Below are 21,267 nucleotides of genomic sequence, written 5' to 3'. Positions count from 1 at the left end.
CATGTCAGTGGTACTACAGGACTCTTAATCAGCAGCAAAGGCTCTAACTTGTACGAAGAGACCTTACTGTCAATTCGTCCCTCAACTTAGATAAATGCGAGACCTTCCTATATAAATGTCAGGTCCAACAACACATGCCAAATTGAACCAATGGTGAAACTGCAGCAATAATGAGTAATACTATGGGATGTATCAAATAATTCAAAATACCGTTGGCCTTACTGGATTATCTCCCACCAATACACTTTAGCATCATTCACTAGTTAAAGAGGAGGTAAACCCTGATGGGTTTACTTCCTCTTTGATTCCCTGGGAAGGCAAAGCATAATGGACCACTATACATCGCATAGTAGTCCATTATGTGTCACTTACCTGACACAGGAGCCAGCGAAGTCACCGCTGTCGCCTTGTGTATGGAGCCTCCATCTTCTTGGTGGGTCTCGCTGCTCCGGCGCTGTCATTCGACAAAGCCGCGATTATGTCACTCCCACGCATGCGCACGAGAGCCGTCACTCGCGGCATATCGCCGTTGACAGCGGCGGCGCGCTCAGTGCGCCGTGGACAGTGGTGCCTGTGTTTTGGCAAATATCTCCTAAACGTGTAGGTTTAGGAGATATTTCTTGGACCTACAGGTAAGCCTAGATTAAGGTTTACAACCACTTTAATACACTACCTCCTTTATTTTATTCTGATCATGGTAGATGACTATAGAAGTGTTAGCTCTCTTTGCTGCAGTTTCCTCATAAGGTTCTCATCTCTATCCCAATCTGCCATCCATTCCCGTGTCTTCCTTCCCATACCCAGAGATTCAGGGCTCTCACAGACAGATTGGCAAAATGCAATACCACATAATTCCACGCCTGTGGCTGGATTTCAGAGACATTACCCAAAGTACACCATGCACCTCTAGCTATTATTAGGTTCACAGAACATCTTCGTTCCATGACTAAATTACATTGGTGTCCTTCAAGACAAAGAAACAAACTCGTATATGTCCCAAATAATACACAGGTGTTTCCTTCCCAGCAATGTTCTCCCCACCCAGAACACAGAGTGAAAAATCTTGGTATGGCACAGACAAATTACCAACCAGATAAACATCTTCCATCCATGTTCCAGAGACCTCTCCAATCTCTTGCTCCACCAGGACTCTAGAAATAAAAAACAAGAGCAGAATCAAATTCTTATCTTGCTTGCTATGTTTGCTTATATACAGTGCCTTGCAAAAGTATTCACCCCCTTGGCATTTTTCGTGTTTTGTTGCCTCACAACCTGGAATTAACATGGATTGTTTGAGGATTTGCATCATTTAATTTACAGAACATGCCCACAACTTTGAAGATTTTTTTTTATTATTGTGAAGCAAACAAATAGGACAAATTAACAGAAAAGGTCAATGTGCATAACTATTCAACACCCTAAAGTCAATACTTTGTAGAGCCGCCTTTTGCGGCTATCACAGCTTCAAGTCGCTTTGGATAAGTCTCTACGAGCTTGCCACATCTTACCACTGGAATTTTTGCCCATTCCTCCGTGCAAAACTGCTCCAGATCCTTCAAGTTGGATGGTTTGTGCTTGTGAACAGCAATCTTTAAGTCTGACCCCCGATTCTCTATTGGATTGAGGTCTGGGCTTTGACTAGGCCATTCTAACACATTTACATGTTTCCCCTTAAACCATTCAAGTGTTGCTTTAGCAGTGTGTTTGGGGTCATTGTCCTGCTGGAAGGCAAAGCTCTGTCCTAGCCTCAAATCACACACAGAGTGGTACAGGTTTTGCTCAAGAATATCCCTGTATTTAGCACCATCCATCTTTGTACTCACCGTTAAATCCTTTTCTCTGAAGTTCACTGACTGAAACAGCTCCATTAATCTTGACCACAGGGTTGTTACGCCACCTTCAGGAGAGGACTAGACAGAACTTGTTATACATGTGAAAAAACAGAACTTTACAGTTCTGCCCAGGGGGCGGTCCCTCCAGTAACATCCCCTCGGCCTGCTTCCTGCAGCTCAGTACATCAAGCAGTATAACGTAAACCAATAGGAGGGGAGGGTGCTGTGTCAGTCAGTGAACTTCAGAGAAAAGGATTTTACGGTGAGTACAAAAATCCAATTTTCTCTTTTGTTCATTGACTGACACAGGTCCATTAATTTTGACCAGTGTCATAACGATGGGCGGGAACAGCATAAAAAAACTTCCCCCACAACCAGAAGTGCTCCCTAACAGGGTAGTCACCACCTTATCTAGCCGCATCAGAACTTGCGGTCAACAATGCAACAGTGCATTATACTCAAAAGCAACCGTATTTTCTTTAAAAAACAGAATGCCCCAGGTATCATATCACGTATCTACAATCACCTCACATCCCCACCAGCAGACCTACCCCTCTATGCTGCACAGTGGTCTAAAGACCTATAATTAGCACTGGGTGTAGATGACTGGTCCAATATCTGGGTCAATACAAAATCTTCTACTCAAAACGTGGTAGCACTGGAGGCTAACTATAAGGTTCTCATGCAGTGGTACCTTGTCCCCGCAAGGATCTCAAAATTCTTACCTTCTTATCCATCTGTATGTTTCCGAGGCTGTGGAGATAGAGGTACCCATGTCCACATCTGGTGGTCATGCCCGACTGTGCAACAGTTCTGGACAACAGTATTCCAAATAGCTTCCACCTTTATCCAAGATAACCTAATCCCTGACCCCTCCATGGCTCTCCTAAATTATATACAAGGAGATTACACTAGAGCCCAAATCTCCAATTATTTACGGCTGCAAAACAGACAATAGCCAGAGCATGGAAAACCCAGAAACTCCATATAGCAGAAACAAAAAATAGGGTAACTCAAGCTATGATTCATAGCAAAATAGATGCAACGATCTTAGATCGAATCCCCCAGCATCATAAAACCTGGACACCCTGGGCAGAAAACGTCCTTCCTGCAGACTTCAACACAAATTTGCTTATACCTTGATTCTCCTCATAGTACCATTGGGTGGCAAGATGTTCTCCAGGGGTCCGCGTGATTCCGCCGACACCTTTCTGTTTCTGTTCCTCTTCTTTGCTACCTCTCTTCATCTACACTCTTTTCCTCACATTTCCTGCTTACTGTTTTCCCCTATCCTCTTTGCTTTTCTCTTCATTCTGACAAAAATGTTATATATACAACATCTATAATAAGAATAAAGCTTACAGCCTAAATCTTGCTTACGGTTTATATTCTCCCGACACGCTGATGATTAATCTATACTTTATATTGTTATTGACTTGAGATTATTCCATTTTGTCACTACCTTACTCTGCTCCATAATAATGAGTAATTCTTAAACTTAAAACGTTCTCCTGTTATTATCGCACATGATATACGCTAATTGTTTCGTGAGATGTAATCTTTAGTCTTGTTTATGATTATCTTCTGTTGTATACTGTGATCTTTTCTAATAATAAAAAGTTTGAACAGAAAAAAAAAAAGAAAAAAAGGAGTGCAGAATTGCAACATTACACGACCGCTTGCAAAACTTTGTGGCCAAGGCAGGCATTAGACGATGCGCTTACATCCACTTTGTAGAATTTGGTAAAAGTGTGCACAGACGACCAAGTCGTTGCCTTACACACCTGAGTGACTGACGCTTGATGTCAGAAAGCCCAAGAGGTTCCAATTGCCCTAATGGAATGGGCTGTGACAGGAAAGAGGTGCACCTGCCCCTCCAAGGCGTAGGCCTGTACCACAATCTGTCTGATCCACCTAGAAATGGTGGCCGACGTGACCGCCATACCTTTCTTTGGACCAGCTACCGAAATGAACAGAGAGTCTGACTTCCGAAAGGGAGCCGTGGCAGACAAATACACCCTTAGAGCCCTGACCCTGTCCAGGGAATAAAGGGCCACCTCTTTAGGATGTGTCGGTTTAGGACACAAAGATGGTAACACAATGTCTTCATTGACGTGAAACGCCAAAACCACCTTCAGCAGAAAAGAAGGTTGCGGAAGCAACACCACCTTATCCTTATGGATAACCAGACAGGGCGACTTGCAAGACAAGGCCACCAGTTCCGAAACCCTTCTGGACGAAGTAATGACCTCTAGGAAAACCACTTTCTGAGAAAGAGTCAAGGGAATTTTCCTGATGTTCTCAATCAGCGGTTTCTGAAGCTCTGATAGCACCAGGTTCAGATCCCACTGGGGTAATGGTGGACGCACCGGAGGAACTACATGCTGGACCCCTTGAATAAAAGTGAGAATGAAATGCTAGAGGTTGTTGGAAAAAAACAGTCATGGCTGATATTTGTCCCTTAATGGTGCTTAAAGTCAATTTCTGGTCTACTCCTCACTGTAAAAACAGCAGGATCCTGGAAACGTAATAGGTGCGTGGACGCCACCCTATCTCCTCACACATGGAGATGTTGTAGTAGCTTTAGCGGAGGAAAAGCATAGATCAGTCAATACTGACCCCACTGAGCCACCAGCGCGTCTGACGCATCTGCCCAAGGATCTCTTGTCCTGAATACAAATCTCTGCACCTTACGATTGAGATGGGAAGCCAGGAGATCCACGTCTGGTGTACCCCATCACCAGCACAGTAGCCGGAATACCTCCGGATGCAATGCCCATTCTCCTGGGTCCAGCATCTGTCAACTTAGGTAGTTCCCCTGCCAGTTTTCCACTCCTGGGATGTAAATGGCCGACAAGGCCGGTACATGTCGCTCTACCCACTAAAGGATGTGAGCGACCTCCCGTGCTGCAGCCCAGCTTCTTGTTCCTCCTTGATGGTTGACATATGCCACCGCCGTGGCATTGTCTGACTGGATCCTGATCGGACGCCCTCAGGCTGGCATCCGTTGCTGAGGCACACCAAAAATGGCTGACAAGCAACTGTACACAGTGAAAGGACAGTGAAAATGGCGGCAGAACAGCACTATGGCGACCAGCACATGCAGACCTCCAGACACCCAGCGGGAAGACCACAGACACCCAGGGACACGGCCACCCAGCTCAGCCCCCCAGGGGACGCCTGGCTACAGGTACACACACCGCTCAGCAAATCATCATGTAGCATCCCCCACGGGGGGGGGGGGGTTAGGGAAGATAGGGACAGGGCGAGAAGAGAGGGAGGAGAGGGACCCCCAAATCAACCTCCCAGTGAATGCCCAGCTGCTCAATCCCGCCGAGGCAGGGAGAGCTGTACTTACCATCCGGACAAGCTGGGGACATCCCATCACAGACCCACTCTCCGATCAGTACAGGGTGGCTGCTGGCCATGGCACACTGCGACAAAGACATCGGTAGTCCGGTGTGTAGCTAGGGCCTGCACACACTCGATGACCAGGCTGGGGAGACTACAAGGATAAGGTTATGCAGCCTGTCATCCAGCCTGCTGTTGATAGTAAATCGCAGGATCTAAAAATATTGCGCAAAAGGCAAACTTCAGCAGAAAAATCCCAGGACCGATGGTCCAGCAAGGTTCCTAGGTCCATCTCCTTCATTAGGCAGAAAAAAACTGAGCTGCAGGAAGCAGGCTGAAGGGATGTTACTGGAGGGACCGCCCCCTGGGCGGAACTGTAAAGTTCCGTTTTTTCACATGTATAACATGTTCTGCCTAGTCCTCTCCTGAAGGTGGCGTAACAACCCTTTGGTCAAGATTAATGGGGCTGTGTCAGTCAGTGAACAAAAAAGAAAGTTAAATTTTAGTCTCATCAGACCAGAGCACCTTTCTCCATACATTTTGGGAGTCTCTCACATGCCTTTTTGCGAACACAAAACGTGCCATTTCGTTTTTTGCTGAAAGTAATGGCTTTCTTCTGGCCACTCTGCCATAAAGTCCAACTCTATGGAGAGTATGCGGCTTATTGTCGTCCTCTGTACAGATACTCCAGTCTCTGCTGTGGAACTCTGCAGCTCCTCCAGGGTTACCTTAGGTCTCTTTGCTGCCTCTCTGATTAATGCCCCCCTTGCCCGGTCCGTGAGTTTTGGTGTGCACCGTCTCTTGGCAGGTTTGCTGTTGTGCCATGTTCTTTCCATTTGGTTATGGTAGATTTGATGGTGCTCTTAGGGATCATCAAAGATTTGGCTTTTTTTTATAATCTAACCCTGATTTGTACTTAACAACATTGTCCCTTACTTTTTTGGATAGTTCCTTGGTCTTCATGGCAGTGTTTGGTTAGTGGTGCCTCTTGGGCCTTTCAAAAACGTGTGTATATGTAATGACAGATCATTTAACACTTAGATTGCACACAGGTGGACATCATTTCACTAATTATGTGACTTCTGAAGGTAATTGGTTGCACCAGAGCTTTATATGGGCTTCATAACAAAGGGGGTGAACATACGCACATGCCAATTATCCATTATTTATTTCTGTAAAATAGTTGTATGTATAACTTATTTTTAAGTTATTTTTCAAATTTTACTTCACCAACTTAGACTATTGTGGTCTGATCCATCACATATAATTCAGATTAAAAAAACATTGAACTAAAGGACTGTAATGTAACAAAATAGGTAAAAAGCCAAGGGGGGTGAATACTTTTGCAAGGCACTGTAACCTCCCTTGGAATTCAGGAACCTTGTTTTCTTGGCTTCTACAAGTCTGAACAAACTATTAAAACAAACCATGATTAAATGGATCCCCATTACAAGGGGAAAAAAATAAACTGAATGCTGCTTTTCAGAAATTCTTATCTTAAACCCAAAAAAAAAAAAAATCCATGCTGTTAACTTAATGCCCCTTTCAGCTAAACGAAACCTAAACATTTGGAATTTTTTCCACGTGAATGAAAATAAAATAAAAAACGACATCACCTCCAGCGGCTAGTATGGCTTTCTACCAACTCCTGTCTTAAACTGTATTCAGCTGATAACTTAGGTGAAAAGGGGGGGGGGGGGGGGGGTCATTGGCTATGACCTCACAATTTGGACTTTTTCAACCTGGACAAAACAAAACAAAACAAAAAAAAACAAGAAACATAACACCAAATTCAGAGGCTTATTCTTGAACAAAATACATTAAGGTCTTCCATACTATTCCAAAAATTGAGGCCAAATCTCTGAGACTTGCATTTAAAGCTTATTCATAGCAAAGAAACATTAACCAGAAAGTTCTTACCATCCGTGCGACTCATTAAGGGCTTTTAACAAAAGATTTGTTTCCCACTGTGCTATACCTCCATGAAAATGAGGTTACCTCCATTTTGAGTTTATTCGATTGTTCTACATAATGATGCCTTTTCTGCCTTAACTGACCATTTTCAGTTTGTAATCTCAGCATTTGGATTTTAAAAGGGACTTGGGTTTGACTACTATGGCCTCTATGCCTTAGATTGCTACTCCGTCTCGCAAAATAAACTTCATAATGCCTCGGTGTAGTTTTAAGGTACTGAGATTTTCTTTGCATATTATTATTAGACACTAAATATTACCTGGCAATGTGACCCCACGTTTTACAGGCAAAACATTTGAGAGCTGGTCTCTCTGCATAGGCCCGTCTCTGAGCATATGGCAATGGAGACTCACATCGCTGCATAACATTACTATGATTGGAATCAACAGACTTTACACTTTCACTGTCTGAGATGTAGTCACTAGCAATGGACTCATCAGAAGTCTTCACTGTCACTGTGTTACTGTTCTTGAAAAGATCAGGCACATTTGCGTTATAACACTTGTTTGAATACTCACCAACATTGATTCCCAACATAGCAACATCACTTGCAGCAACAAGAGCATTAGGCTTCCCTAAGGGTCGGTTCACACTGGGACTACTTGTCAGGCGACTTAGCCGCCTGACACGTCGATTCCCATTCTGTACAATGGAACCGTTCTAATTGTGTCACTCCGACATAGAAAAAGGTTCCTGTACGACTTTGGGGGCGACTTGAGGTGACTTACATTGACTTCTATAGAGAAGTCGTTTTGCAAGTCGCCGCAGCGGTCGTGTCAAGGTCGCCTGAGGCAGTCGCGCTGCAAGTCGTGCTGCCTCAGTGTGAACCGACACTAACTGTTGTTCTAGAGTCCCTATCTGTGCTGAACATTAAGAGTGGTCAACCTTTGCATGTTTGGAGGATAACTCAGTTATGGCTGCCTGGGCCTCATGTAGCTCCTTCCTAAGCAGTATTATAATATGCTCAGACTCAACCTCTTTCTGTTTTAAAGAGGCAATACATCTTTCTTTTACTTTACACGTTTCTTCCAATTCATCCATTATCTGTTCCAAAACACACTTCTCAGTTACCAATTGTTCAATCTGATCACAAACATTCACATTTGCAGCTATTGCTAATATATTTTTACTGAAACTTTCTTTCTGCTCTATTTATTGCGTTCTTTCACTATCCCAGTGAATCTTTGTGCTCAGCAATCTCCTGATTTCTCAATAGCATGCATATCACATTCGCCATTCTCGCTTTCTTGCCATTCTTAGATGATAGTTTATCCTTCATATTATCATTTTGAACATCATATTGCTTTAATAAATCATTAAATTGGTGGGGCAAAGCCTTCTCTGCAGAAGTGTTAAAATTAGAAGAGGCATACTTTTTAAGGAAAATTCCAACGACCTGCATTGATATGTTCACACTAAAATTGCTTAACCGCTTCCGGACCAGTTTTACTACAGCAGGTGGGTTCCCCTGCGTGAAACCACGGTACTGTACATCATCTTGCAGGGTCCGGATAGCAGGCACGCGCGCCCCTGCTGCAGAGCGGGGGTGCCGATGCTCATGGCCAGGAGACACAGAACAGGAATGAGTGTGTGTAAACACACACTTCCCTGTTCTGACAGGAGTGACAGATCGTGTGTTCCTATTAGCTAGGAACCACGATCTGTCACTTCCTGTAGTTAGTCCCTCCCCCTTTAGTTAGAATCACCTCCCAGGGAACACAGTTAAATCCTTCACTGACAGTGAAATTTTTACAGTAATTAATGCATTTTTAATCGCACTGATCGCTGTATTAATGCCAGTGGTTCCAAAAAATGTGTCAAAATTGTCCAATGTGTCCGCCATATTGTCACAGTCATGATAAAAGTTGCAGATCGCCGCCATTACTAGTAAAAAATAATAATAACAATGCTATAAATCTATCCCCTATTTTGTAGACGCTATACCGTATGTTTCCTTACATAAGACGCACCCCCCCCCCCCCAAAAAATGGGGAGAAATGCCTGTGCGTCTTATGGAGCGAATACTGAACAGCCCCCTGCCTGTCATCGCCGCCGCAATGTCACAATACAGGGCGGGTATCTCCCGCGTGCGCCGGGCGATCTCCTGTCACTCAAATAAGACAGAAAACAGAGCAGCCCCAGTGGCTGAATGGAGTACTGCTGCTCGGGCTGCTGTTTTCTGATTGACAGGTGGACAGGCAACTGTGATGATATCCAGGCACAGAACAGACTGCATTTAATGACCACAGGTAAGGCTGCAAGTCAGGCTGCTTTTAATGGGCACAAGTCAGGCTGCATTTCATAGGCACTGGTAAATATTTTGGTACACCATTCGGTTTCAGAATATTTTTTTTTCTTGTTTTCCTCCTCTAAAACCTAGGTGCATGTTATGGAGCGAAAAATATAACTTTTGCGCAAACCAATCAATATACGCTTATTGTGATTTTTGTTTTACCAAAAATATGTAGAAGAATACATATCGGCTTAAACTGAGGAAAAAAATAGATTTTTTTTATATATTTTTGGGGATATTTATTATAGCAAAAAGTAAAAAATAATGTGTTTTTTCAAAATTGCAGCTCGTTTTTTTGTTTATAGCGCAAAAAATAAAAACCGCAGAGGCGATCAAATACCACCAAAAGAAAGCTCTATTTGTGGGAAAAAAAGCACATAAATTTTGTTTGGGTACAACATCGCACTGCCGCGCAATTGTCAGTTAACCACTTAACAACCGGCCCATAGCCGAATGACGGCTACAGGGCGGTTGTTTAACTCTGAGAGGCCGTCATGACATCCTCCCAGAATTCTGCTCTCGCACACCCCCTGGGGCGCGCACTCGAGAGCATCCATGACCGCCGGGTCCATCGCGGATCATGGTAAACGCCCGCTCATCGCGGCCGTTTACCACGTGATCGCTCTGTCAAATGATGGAGCGATCACTTGTAAACAAACCTCCCTTCCCTCTCTGTACCGATCGGTGCTGCTCACCGAAAATGAACCCCTCAATTCCCTGCCAATACTCTGCAATACCCAATACCCTGCCAATACTCTGCAATACCCAATAACCTGCAATACCCAATACCCTGCCAATACCCTGCAATGCTCAATACCCTGCCAATACTCTGCAATACCCTGCCAATACTCTGCAATAGCCTGCCAATACTCTGCAATAGCCTGCCAATACTCTGCCAATACTCTGCCATGTTTTTATTTCAGGCTTCCCAGCCTAGAGGTGAGATGTGGGGTCTTATTGACCCCACATCTCACTGTAAAGAGGACCTGGCATGCCATATTCCTATTACAAGGGATGTTAACATTCCTTGTAATAGGAATAAAAGTGATCAAAAAATGTCAAACTAAAATAAAGTAAAATGAACAATAAAAAAAAAAAATTTTTTTTTAAAGCGCCCCTGTCCCCATGTGCTCGCATACAGAAGCGAACGCATACGTATGTCCCGCCCACTTATGAAAACGGTGTTCAAACCACACATGTGAGGTATCGCTGCGAACGTTAGAGCGAGACCAATAAGCCCTAGACCTCCTCTAACTCAAAACATGTAACCAGTAAAAAAAATTAAAGCGTCGCTTATGGGGATTTTTAAGTAGCGACGTTTAGCGCCATTCCACGAGCGTGTGCAATTTTGAAGAGTGACATGTTAGGTATCTATTTACTCAGCGTAACTTCATCTTTCACATTATGCAAAAACATTGGGCTAACTTTACTGTTTTGTTTTTTTTAAGCAGAAAACTGTTTTTTTTCCAAAAAAAAATGCGGTTGAAAAATTGCTGCGCAAATACCGTGCGTGATAAAAAGTTGCAATACCCACCGTTGTATTCTCTAGGGTCTTTGCTAAAAAAAAAACATATATAATGTTTTGGGGTTCTATGTAATTTTCTAGCAAATAAATGATGATTTTTACACGTAGTAGAGAAATGTCAGAATTGGCCTGGGTGCTCCAGAACGCCTGATGGTGCTCCCTGCATGTTGGGCCTCTGTATGTGGCCAGGCTGTGTAAAAGTCTCACACGTGGTATCACCATACTCGGGAGTAATAGCAGAATGTGTTTTGTGGTGGAATTTGTGGTATGCATATGCTGTGTGTGAGAAATAACCTGATATGACAATTTTGTGAAAAAAAAAAAAGGAAAAAAATCTTGATTTTGAAAAGAATTGTAGGAAAAAGTGACAACTTCAAAAAACTCATCATGCCTCTTACTAAATACCCTGGAATGTCTTATTTCCAAAAAGGGGTCATTTTGGGGGTATTTGTACTTTTATGGCATGTTAGGGTCTCAAGAAATGAGATAGGCCGTCAGTCCTTCATGCGTGATACATTTTCAGATATTGGCACCATAGCTGGTGGACTCTAACTTTCACAAAGACCAAATAATATCCACCAATTTGTACTTATTTTTACCAAAGATATGTAGTAGTATAGATTTTGGCCAAAAAGAAAAATTACTAATCTGCTAAATGTTATAACAGAAACAAAGAAAAATTATTTTTTTTACAGAATTTTCGGTCTTTTTTCTTTTATAGCACAAAAAATAAAAAACCCAGCTGTGATTAAATACCACCAAAAGAAAGCTCTATTTGTGTGAAAAAAAGGACAAAAATTTCATATGGGTACAGTGTTGCATGACTGAGTAATTGTCATTCAAAATGTGAGAGCACCGAAAGCTGAAAATTGGTCTGGTTATTAAGGGTGTTTAAGTGCCCAGTGGTCAAGTGGTTAAAGCGACGCAGTGCCGAATCACAAAAAGTGTTCTGGTCAGGAAGGGGGTAAATTCTTCTGGGGCTGAAGTGGTTAAAGTCTATACAGTAGCAGCTGCAAATACAATGCCCACACAGCTGTTCCCAAGCTAATATAGAAATTGTAGTCCCACAAGAAGCACACTATTAAATCAGTACCCTACTCTCTCTTTACCCACCACTGACTTTAGCCCTCTCAGATCATAGGCCACATGGGCCTTCTGTTGGAGCAAAAACCTGCCTCCTTTTCCTGTGGTAAACAAAAAAAATCTAAAATATAATCTATATTTCTCCCACTTTCTCATCAAAGATGTATGGTTTATCCTATAAATCTGCCGAGTACATCAGTTAAATTTTTTGTGAACCCATTTATGTAAATCACTGGCAGCCCCTCTTATTATAGATAGGCATATCACGCTGTATAAGTATTTTATAAAAATGAGGCATGTAAATACCTTTTTAGAGCAGTCTTCATGCCGGACACGTGACTCACGGCCGCTTTACATCTCCGATACATGGCTTCTGCTGGAGGGGCCAAGATCTCCCTCTGACGTCAGCCGAGGATGTCACATGGCCACTCAGCCCCTCCCACAGTAGCCCTGGAAACCAGCTGAGAGTCACGTGACTGGCCTGAAGATCACTCTAAAAACATATTTACATGCCTCGTTTTTATAAGACTTATACAGTGTGGTATGCCTGTCTTGAATAGAGGAGCTGCCAGTGACCATTTATAATGTTTATTTTTACTAACAGCAGTGGAGGGGGAGGGGGGCGGAGACAGAGACACAGACACGGAGCTGACAGGCAGGGAGGAAGGGAGGAGGCGAGGAGAGGAGAGCTGTGGATGACGAAGGGGCGTACACTGACCACAGTGGTCAGGGCTCAGCAGCCCTGATTATTGTGGTCAGCACACACAGGGGGACACAGGAAGGGCAGCATCAGCCATGTTTTCAGCACAAGCACTGTGCTTTTTAATCTGCTTTAAGGGACCAGCCTCTATTTTGTTTTTTTTTAGGTTAACAAACACTTTAACCAAGGGTGATCAGCCCTTCACTTGCCCAACTGAACAGCTAACAGGCCTAAAACAGTTTGCATTACCAATTAAGGCTGAGCTCAGGCGTGTTCGCAACTCCACGTGCCTGTGCCCGCCAGGAAGCGGACACTCTGCAGTACTAATCACAGGTAGTCGGGGGCGTGGCCTGGAGCTTCATGGTGTAGGACGTGCTGAGTGAGAGCTCCGTCTGAGACCTCATCCTTTTACCTTATCCTTTGGGGATTTTTCTTTGCTATTTACTGTACAGACGCCCGGGAACCTTGTGCTCACTTTGTGCCTCATGTCGCCGACTAAAAGACCCTCCGAGGCGGCCGCCAAGCTGGCTAAGTTCCGCCACGAGGGCCAGGGCGCGACGGAGCAAGATGGCGCCGGCCCCAGCTTCTACCGCGGAGGAGTCTCCTGCAAACGACACCGCCAAGATCCTTGAGGCCGTCTCCTCCTGCCAATCCGCCCTCACTACCAAGATAGAGGAGGTTAAGATGGACATCTCCCATATTCGGCATGACCTGCAGAAGCTGAGGGACAGGGTGTCCGAGGCCGAACGAAGAGTGGAACACGTGGAGACGGACATCCCTCCTCTACAACATTCGGTCGAACGTTTGCAGCACCAGCTTAGTGTCGTCCTTCACAAGCAGGATGACATGGAAAATAGACTTCGACGTTGCAATCTTCGTTTCGTGGGTCTCCCGGAACGATCGGAGGGCTCCGACCCTCCCACCTACCTGGAAAACCTCCTCGTTAAAACCTTCGGCAGGGAATCCTTCTCCTCCACGTTCGTGATCGAACGAGCGCATCGTCTGGCGGCTCGTCCGCCTCCAGCCGGCGCACCCCCGCGAACTTTTATTGCCAAGCTACTTAACTACAGAGACCGGGATACGGTGCTTCGTCTCACCCGTGAACGTGGAAATATCCCGGTTGACAATGTTACGGTGGCAGTGTTCCCAGATTTCTCGGCGGAGGTCCAACGAAAACGAGCACAATTTACGGAGGTCAAGCGCCAGCTGCGAGTTCGCCATTTGCCATATGCAATGTTGTTTCCAGCTCGACTCCGGGTGACCCGCGAGGGCAAGACCTATTTCTTTGAAGATCCTGCTGCGGCCTCGTCATGGTTGGAACGGGATGCGGTGCAAGGCCCTGCTTGAAAGCTGACCACTACAGCCCCTGAGTAGTGCCTACCTATCCACCTTGGCTACCGTTAGTGATCCCTGCCCTCTCCTGTTCCCTCTGCTATACCCCCCCTCTTTTTTCTCCTTTGACCCTATGGACTGCCTCCATTGTTGCTGCTATCACCCCCTGTATTGGAGAACGCTGTGCTGATTGCCCTCTGCGGTGACCGCCGCTGAATTCTCTCTGTGCCCTGGACTTACAGTTCCTGCTTCCCCTCCTTTGCCAGCCTCCCGTGCACCCTTCATTGTTTTCTTTATGGTGAACACCGGTGAGATGGCGCAGATCGTGAGGGGGGACATGTTCTGGGACGTGCTACCCTTGCCCTTGTTTCGCTCCATTTTTTCACTCTCCCCTCTCTCCCTTCCCTCCCTACTTCTACTGATGCACACGGAGGTAACCATGTACTGCTTGAACTCCTTGTCTCCCCTATTTGGCCCATTTTTCCACATGCCTGGGTTCCCCCCCCCCCCCTTTTTTTATTTGGTCTCTCAGACGACCTGCTGACTCTTGCTCTGGAAAGTACACCCCCTGCAACCCGCTGCACTGTCTGCTCTGCAGTTTGTTATAATTGCGCCCATGTTTGTGTTGTTTCCCTGGCCAGCAGTCACTACCGCGGCTGCGGCGAGTGACAGTTTTTTTGTTTTGCCCCGCTGGTCCAGAGTAGGCATTGTTATGACTGTTTTACTGGTTGTATGTGTTTTATATTGTGTTATTTACAGCTGTAATTTTACTGCAAATGTGTTCTTGTATTTGTTGCTGCCAGCCAGGGAGGATCCAGGGGTTGCCCAGGCGCCCTGCATGCCCGAACTTCCTGGGCCGGGGGCCTACACTAGTCTAATCTGTGCCGACATGTTCCATGGCTGCGCTTAAATTTGCAACCTGGAATGTCAGGGGCCTTGGCGCTAAACCCAAGAGATTAGCCGTCCTTACTCACCTCAAACGCCTGAAAGTGGACATCTCGATCCTCGTCGAGACTCACCTTACAGGCCAGTCCCAAAGGGCGCTTAGAAAACCTTGGGTCGGCTGGATGTACAGCGCCCCTCACACTTCCCATTCCCGAGGTGTAGCCATTTTAATTGCTAAAACTGTGCAGTTCCAGTTACATGACCTATGCTCAGACCCTCACGGTAGATTTCTATTCTTACATGCCACTGTGAGCGGCCTGACGATGCTTATTATGGCGTTTTACATACCACCGCCCTTCCAGTTTCAGGCCCTGCACGAAGGTCTCACTTTTATGACCAAATTCCCTACAGTCCCGGTAATCTGGATAGGTGATTTCAACATGACCATCAACCCCGGCCTCGACCGACTTGGCGCACCTGACCGCACGTCTTCCCCCCCTCATACCACTAGGTTCGGTAGATTTGCAGCTGAACTGGCCATGACAGACTCCTGGAGACATAAGTATCCAACAGCACAGGCCTTTTCTTGCTTCACTCCCGCCCGCCGAGCTATGTCTCGTATAGACATGGCCCTGCTCTCTCCCTCCCTGCTTCCCGAATTATTGGAGGTCGGCTTTGACGCCAGGGTGCTGTCGGACCACTCCCCATACTGGTTGACGCTGAGACTGCCTGTGACTGTCCCCCCCCGTGTGTGGAGACTGAACCCCTTCTGGCTTACGGTTATCCCAGGTCTGGAGGACCTACAGAGGGAACTAGTTTTTTTTCTCCGTTCAAACTCGGGATCTGCGTCCCCTGGGTCAATATGGGAATCATTTAAGCTTCATGCTAGGCTGCTCCTGATCACTCGTATTAACAGGTACAAGGCTAATTCTAGACAGGCATTGACACAGGCTGAGGAGCGCCTACAATCCCTTGAGCAACTGTTTGTGACGGATCCTTCCCTGGAACATGCCACCCAGCTCCGCCTCCAGTCCCGACTGACTGATCACCTTCATTATGAGAAAGCGAAGCAGGGCCTTTTCTTTAGTAGACAGCGTGTGTTCGAGCACGGCGAGCGGGCGGGCAAACTGCTAGCCTATATGGCCCGGCTTGACCATAGCCCTCCGGTGGTGGTTCAGCTCCGTGGCGCCGCCGACGACCTGATCTCCGACCCTGACCTGATTCTACGTGAGTTTAGAATGTTCTACTCCACTCTATATACCTCCACAACCCGACACACGCACGCTGACCTCACCCAATTTCTTCACTCCATAGATTTCCCCTCTATCAGCCCAGAGCAGAGATCCCTCCTGGAAGCCCCCATCTCCTCTGACTGTATTGCCGAGGCACTTGCCTCCCTCCCATCCTCCAAGGCGCCTGGCTCGGACGGGCTGCTCCTGGAATTTTATTCTCATTTTCAAGACACGCTAATCCCAGAACTGCACACATTATACACCCATATGTTTGATACAATGTCCCTTCCCGCCTCCATGGGAGAGGCCCTTGTTGTCCTTATACCCAAGCCCGGTAAGGACCCCTGCTACCCAGAGTCGTACCGCCCGATTTCCCTTCTGCAGCTGGATGTAAAAATCCTGGCTAAAATTCTGGCCCTGCGACTCAATAAAGTTGTCCTCAGCCTTATACATCCAGATCAAACGGGGTTCATGCCTAACAAAAATACTGCCTTCAATCTCCGCAGACTCTTTATGAATCTGCAGGCCACTCATGATAACATCGGCTCCCGGGTAGTCGTGAGTCTAGATGCCGCGAAGGCGTTTGACTCCGTTGAATGGAGTTATCTATGGGAATGCCTGACTAACTTTGGCTTTGGCCCTAACTTCATTAAGTGGATCCAGCTTTTATATAGCGCTCCCACTGCCCGGATCCAGGTTAATGGCAGGATCTCGGATCCTTTCCCTCTGTCTAGGGGTACTCGTCAGGGTTGCCCGTTATCCCCCCTCCTGTATGCCCTCGCGGTTGAGCCGCTGGCCATTGCCATTCGTGCTCACCCGCAAATTAAGGGCCTGCGTTCGGGCCTTTTGACGGAAACCCTCAGCTTATACGCTGACGATATGTTATTATACCTCGAAGACTCGGGTCCCTCTTTGCAAGCAGCCCTGCGACTGATAGAGCAGTTTGGGGAATACTCTGGACTACGTATTAACTGGTCCAAGTCCCAGATCCTCCCTTTAGACTTGGGTGCCCCGTCCGCTGATCAGGCGGCAATGCCCTTGGTCAGGGCGAGTCAGGTGAAATATTTGGGAGTGCAATGTTCACGATTGCTGACTGACTACACCCTTTTAAATGTGGAACCCTTATTCACCCTGCTCAAGCAAAAAACCCAGACTTGGTCCCGTCTCCCCCTTGGGGTGATGGGCCGTGTAAACTTGGTCAAAATGATTCTCCTCCCCAAGCTGCTCTATGTGTTTTGGCATGCTCCCCTACGCATCCCTCTCAGAACCTTCAAATCCTTGGAGGCCATCTTAAACACGTTTGTTTGGGGTTCGTCTCGACACAAGCTCTCATGGAGTGTTCTGAAATGCCCTACCCACCTGGGCGGCACCGCCCTACCAGACCTATACTATTATTATCTGGCCGCTCAACTGTCCCATTTCTACTATTTTAATCAGATTGACAAAGATCGCTATGCCTCACTGGTATGCTCCCCGCACTACACTCTGGTCGTACACCCACTCCGTCTCCTTATGCGTGGCTCCGGGGGACCTTCCGTCCCGACGAGAGACATGTTGTCCCACCATTGTTTGATTTGGCAGCAGGCCACGTCCATTACTGGGGCCCCTAGGTTTCACTCCCACACCCCCCTTTGGGACAATCCCCTACTTCCCGAGCTCTCTACGATCCCCGACCGCTCTGTGTGGCTGGCCGGGGGCGTTATCTTTCTGTCCCAGGTTATTACCAATGGCTCTGTCAGACCCTTCCAGGCCCTCAAAACTGACTTCAACCTCCCTAATAGAATGTTTTTTAGGTATCTTCAACTCCGCAATGCCCTTAGCTCTCAGTTTGGCTCCCATATCCCCAGGCTCGAAACACTTCCGATAGCAACAGCCGTGCTAGGTGATGACCCTAAGAAACTGATTTCTTTTTTTTACACCAACCTGCTCACGCCTGGGGCGACCGCCCGCGCCTACCGACTTAAGGCTAGATGGGAGGCCGACATGGGGGTTATCGAGGACGCGGACTGGGAAACTGCACTTGACACCCCTAAGCTGGTCTCCCCTAAACTTTCTGACAGACTTACACACCTTTACATGCTACATAGGTCATACCTGACCCCTGGGCGGCTGTCCAAGTTTAGACCTGGCTATGATCCAACATGTCCTAAATGTGGTGATCCCCAGGCCACGTTCTACCATCTCCTTTGGTCCTGTCCTGAGTTGCAGGTTTACTGGAAGCAAATTGTTGACTTCCTCCACGACCAAATGGGCTCCCCTCTGACGCTATGCCCCCGCCAATGTTTGCTGGGGATTCTCCTCGTATCCGAGGAGGCAAGGATCCCGACTGTTTTCCTACAGGAGACCCTATACCTAGCCAGACTGCAGATAGCCCGCACCTGGTTGCGCTCTGCGCCCCCCACCGCCCGACAATGGAAGTCGGCTGTCAATGCCACTCTCCCCTATAAAAAACTGCTGTATATGCATAGAGGCTGCCCGAGCAAGTTTGCCAAACTGTGGGATAAATGGATGGGGGATTCAGATACATGTACCGACTAGTGTAGCTTGTGGTCTGTACGCCTCCTTACACCTACCCGGGTTCGGCCCGGCGAGTCTAGCTGTCTCCGTGGTTGTAGGTGGGCTTCCCGCCCTCATAATAATGGTTTCCTGCTCCTCTTTGCGAATTACTTTGAGTAGGATGTACTATGGCTTGGCATATGACTCCCAACCTCTGAGTTCCTCTTTTCCCCCCATATCTGAACACACTGTATTGCCCCTTGCTTTTTATGTAATGTGCAACCTGTAAACAAAGAATCCCCCCCCTCCTTGTGTTTTTCAGCCTGTGGTATTGTTAGCAGCTGTTTTCTATCCGTATATTTGGTGCATGTTGCACCCCATATGTGTTACTGTTATCCTATGTATTTTATATGCTCAATAAACGTTCTTCTTTCAAAAAAAAACTAATCACAGGTAGTCAGACATTTCCCGAACTGTGCTGCGCGGATCGGGAAATGTCTCACTGTCTATGATTAGCGCTGCAGAGTGTCAGCTTCCAGGCGGGCATGGGCATGTGGAGTTGTGAACACGCCGCTCATCATTAACAATACAATAAACTTTAACACATACTCCAGCCAAAAATACAAACACTATACTCACCAGATATGCGCATCCGCTCACTGATGGAATATTTCACAGAACTTTCAGGACCACTCAAGCAGGGCTTCAGAATTCACGAACCAGCGTGAATCTTCTCCACAGTAGTGGAATGCTTTTAGTTCTGGGTCTCGTAGAGGACTTCTTCATTTATAGGAACTCAAAAATACATTAGGGTTTGGATTCTTTGCAGAATTTTTTTCACACTTCTTCTGGGGTGCCAAATGAAATAAATATGGGGTGGTTTTGGATTCCCCCTATTTATTATAAATATGTATTATCTTGTCTATTTCTACAGCTCTGATAAAGTTATCTAAGTTATATAAAAATAAACTACATTGCTTAGAGGAAGTAGAGCCTCTTAAAAAATAAAATAGATACAAATACACCCTGCAAAACAAAGGCATAATGAGCTAGTATACTAGCTCATTATGAATTACTTACCTGAGATCCAAGCCCACGCATTGGCCCTCGTTCGCCTCCTCCAACACCGTTATCTATCCCGGAGTGACTTCTGGGTATCGCGGTTCCGGCGATGTGACTGGCCGGAGCCGCAATGACATCACTCCCGCTCATGCAAGCTGGTGCCGCCACTAACGGCATGCTCAGTGCGCCTGCGCCCAATGTGCCGCTACTTCTGCAAATATCTCCTAAACCTTTTAAGTTTGGGAGATATTTATTGCACCTAGAGGTAAGCCTTAATCTAGGTTTACCTGTAAGTTAAAGTGGTTGTAATGGGTTTACAACCACTTTAAATAAGCAAGGATCTCATTTATTTTCCAAGATAGTAGAAATGCTAACATAAAACACTAAAAGAATATTACAGAGCATATAAAACAAAAGAGGCGGGTGATACAATGCTGCAAATCTTCCTTTCAGGTTCAAGTTCTGGCTGGGCTTCAGGACAAAGAGCAACGAGGAATAACTCTAGCTGGCCACTACTTAAAAATCGCACTCAGACACCACCCACACAAACACTCAGTGCCCATTTGTCTAGCACTCGGGCAAGAGAAGAAGAGGACGGCCTCTAATGGATTTTCATTTGTCAATCTTCCAGGAAGCATGCTGTAGTCTTCACTTGGGGCACCATTAGTCTACGAATCACGGTTTTAGGCCCGGGTCATCTTTCAGTAATAGCGGATCTTTGATGTTGGTGTAACCTCCCCAGGAGGTCTTATCTGATGCTCCTCCTCTACCCCCATTCATTACATAAGGAGGCCTATGTAAGAACATCCTGTTAGGATATGAATTCCCATTTATAACTCCTTGTCACGAACACCCTGCCAGGTAAACTTTCTGTACTGGCATTGCAAGATGGCAATCTCCAACATAGGCCAAATAGCTGCATCAACCCCCAGGCAGTAAAACTCCAGAAATATATGATATTAAACCATGTTTTCAACATGTAAAGGTACATGATTTTGCGCAGCCAGGCCACCCTGCTGCAGTAAAAGTATGTGGGGCAGTCTGGAACAGATTAAAGTGTTATCAAACCCACAACAGTAAAATCAGTCTGTATATGCAGTAAAGCCTTCTTGTTATAGTCACTGTGGAACCTAAGGGGTTAATACTGTGCATTGTGTAAAAGGCTGTTTGATCTTGTTTTCTCTGATCTCCCCTTCTTCCACTGTCCCCAAAATATTTCCTGATAAGATAGAGCTTTTGGAGTCACTTTGCACATGCTCAGTTTGGTGTGTATTGCTAGTTTTTTATTTTTTCCTTAGGAGGGTGCATGTGATCAGCACAGGGCCAATCAGCACTGTCCAGACAAGAGGATCGGGGGTCCTGCAGCCTCATAGAAAAGTCAGAGTCAAATGAAAACTCCTCCTACAAGCTTTACCAGACACTCATAGAAACCACAAGACTGCTGTATACTGCTGATGATAAAGGGTATTTAGCAGTTTACATTTACTAAAATAATTGCATTT

Source organism: Lithobates pipiens, unplaced genomic scaffold, assembly GCF_037356315.1.
Source record: "Lithobates pipiens isolate NorthernLeopardFrog02 unplaced genomic scaffold, aLitPip1_a1.2 Scaffold_13, whole genome shotgun sequence".
Classification (NCBI taxonomy): domain Eukaryota; kingdom Metazoa; phylum Chordata; class Amphibia; order Anura; family Ranidae; genus Lithobates; species Lithobates pipiens.
The sequence above is the reverse complement of the archived record's forward strand: the minus strand, read 5'-3'. Positions refer to the sequence as shown.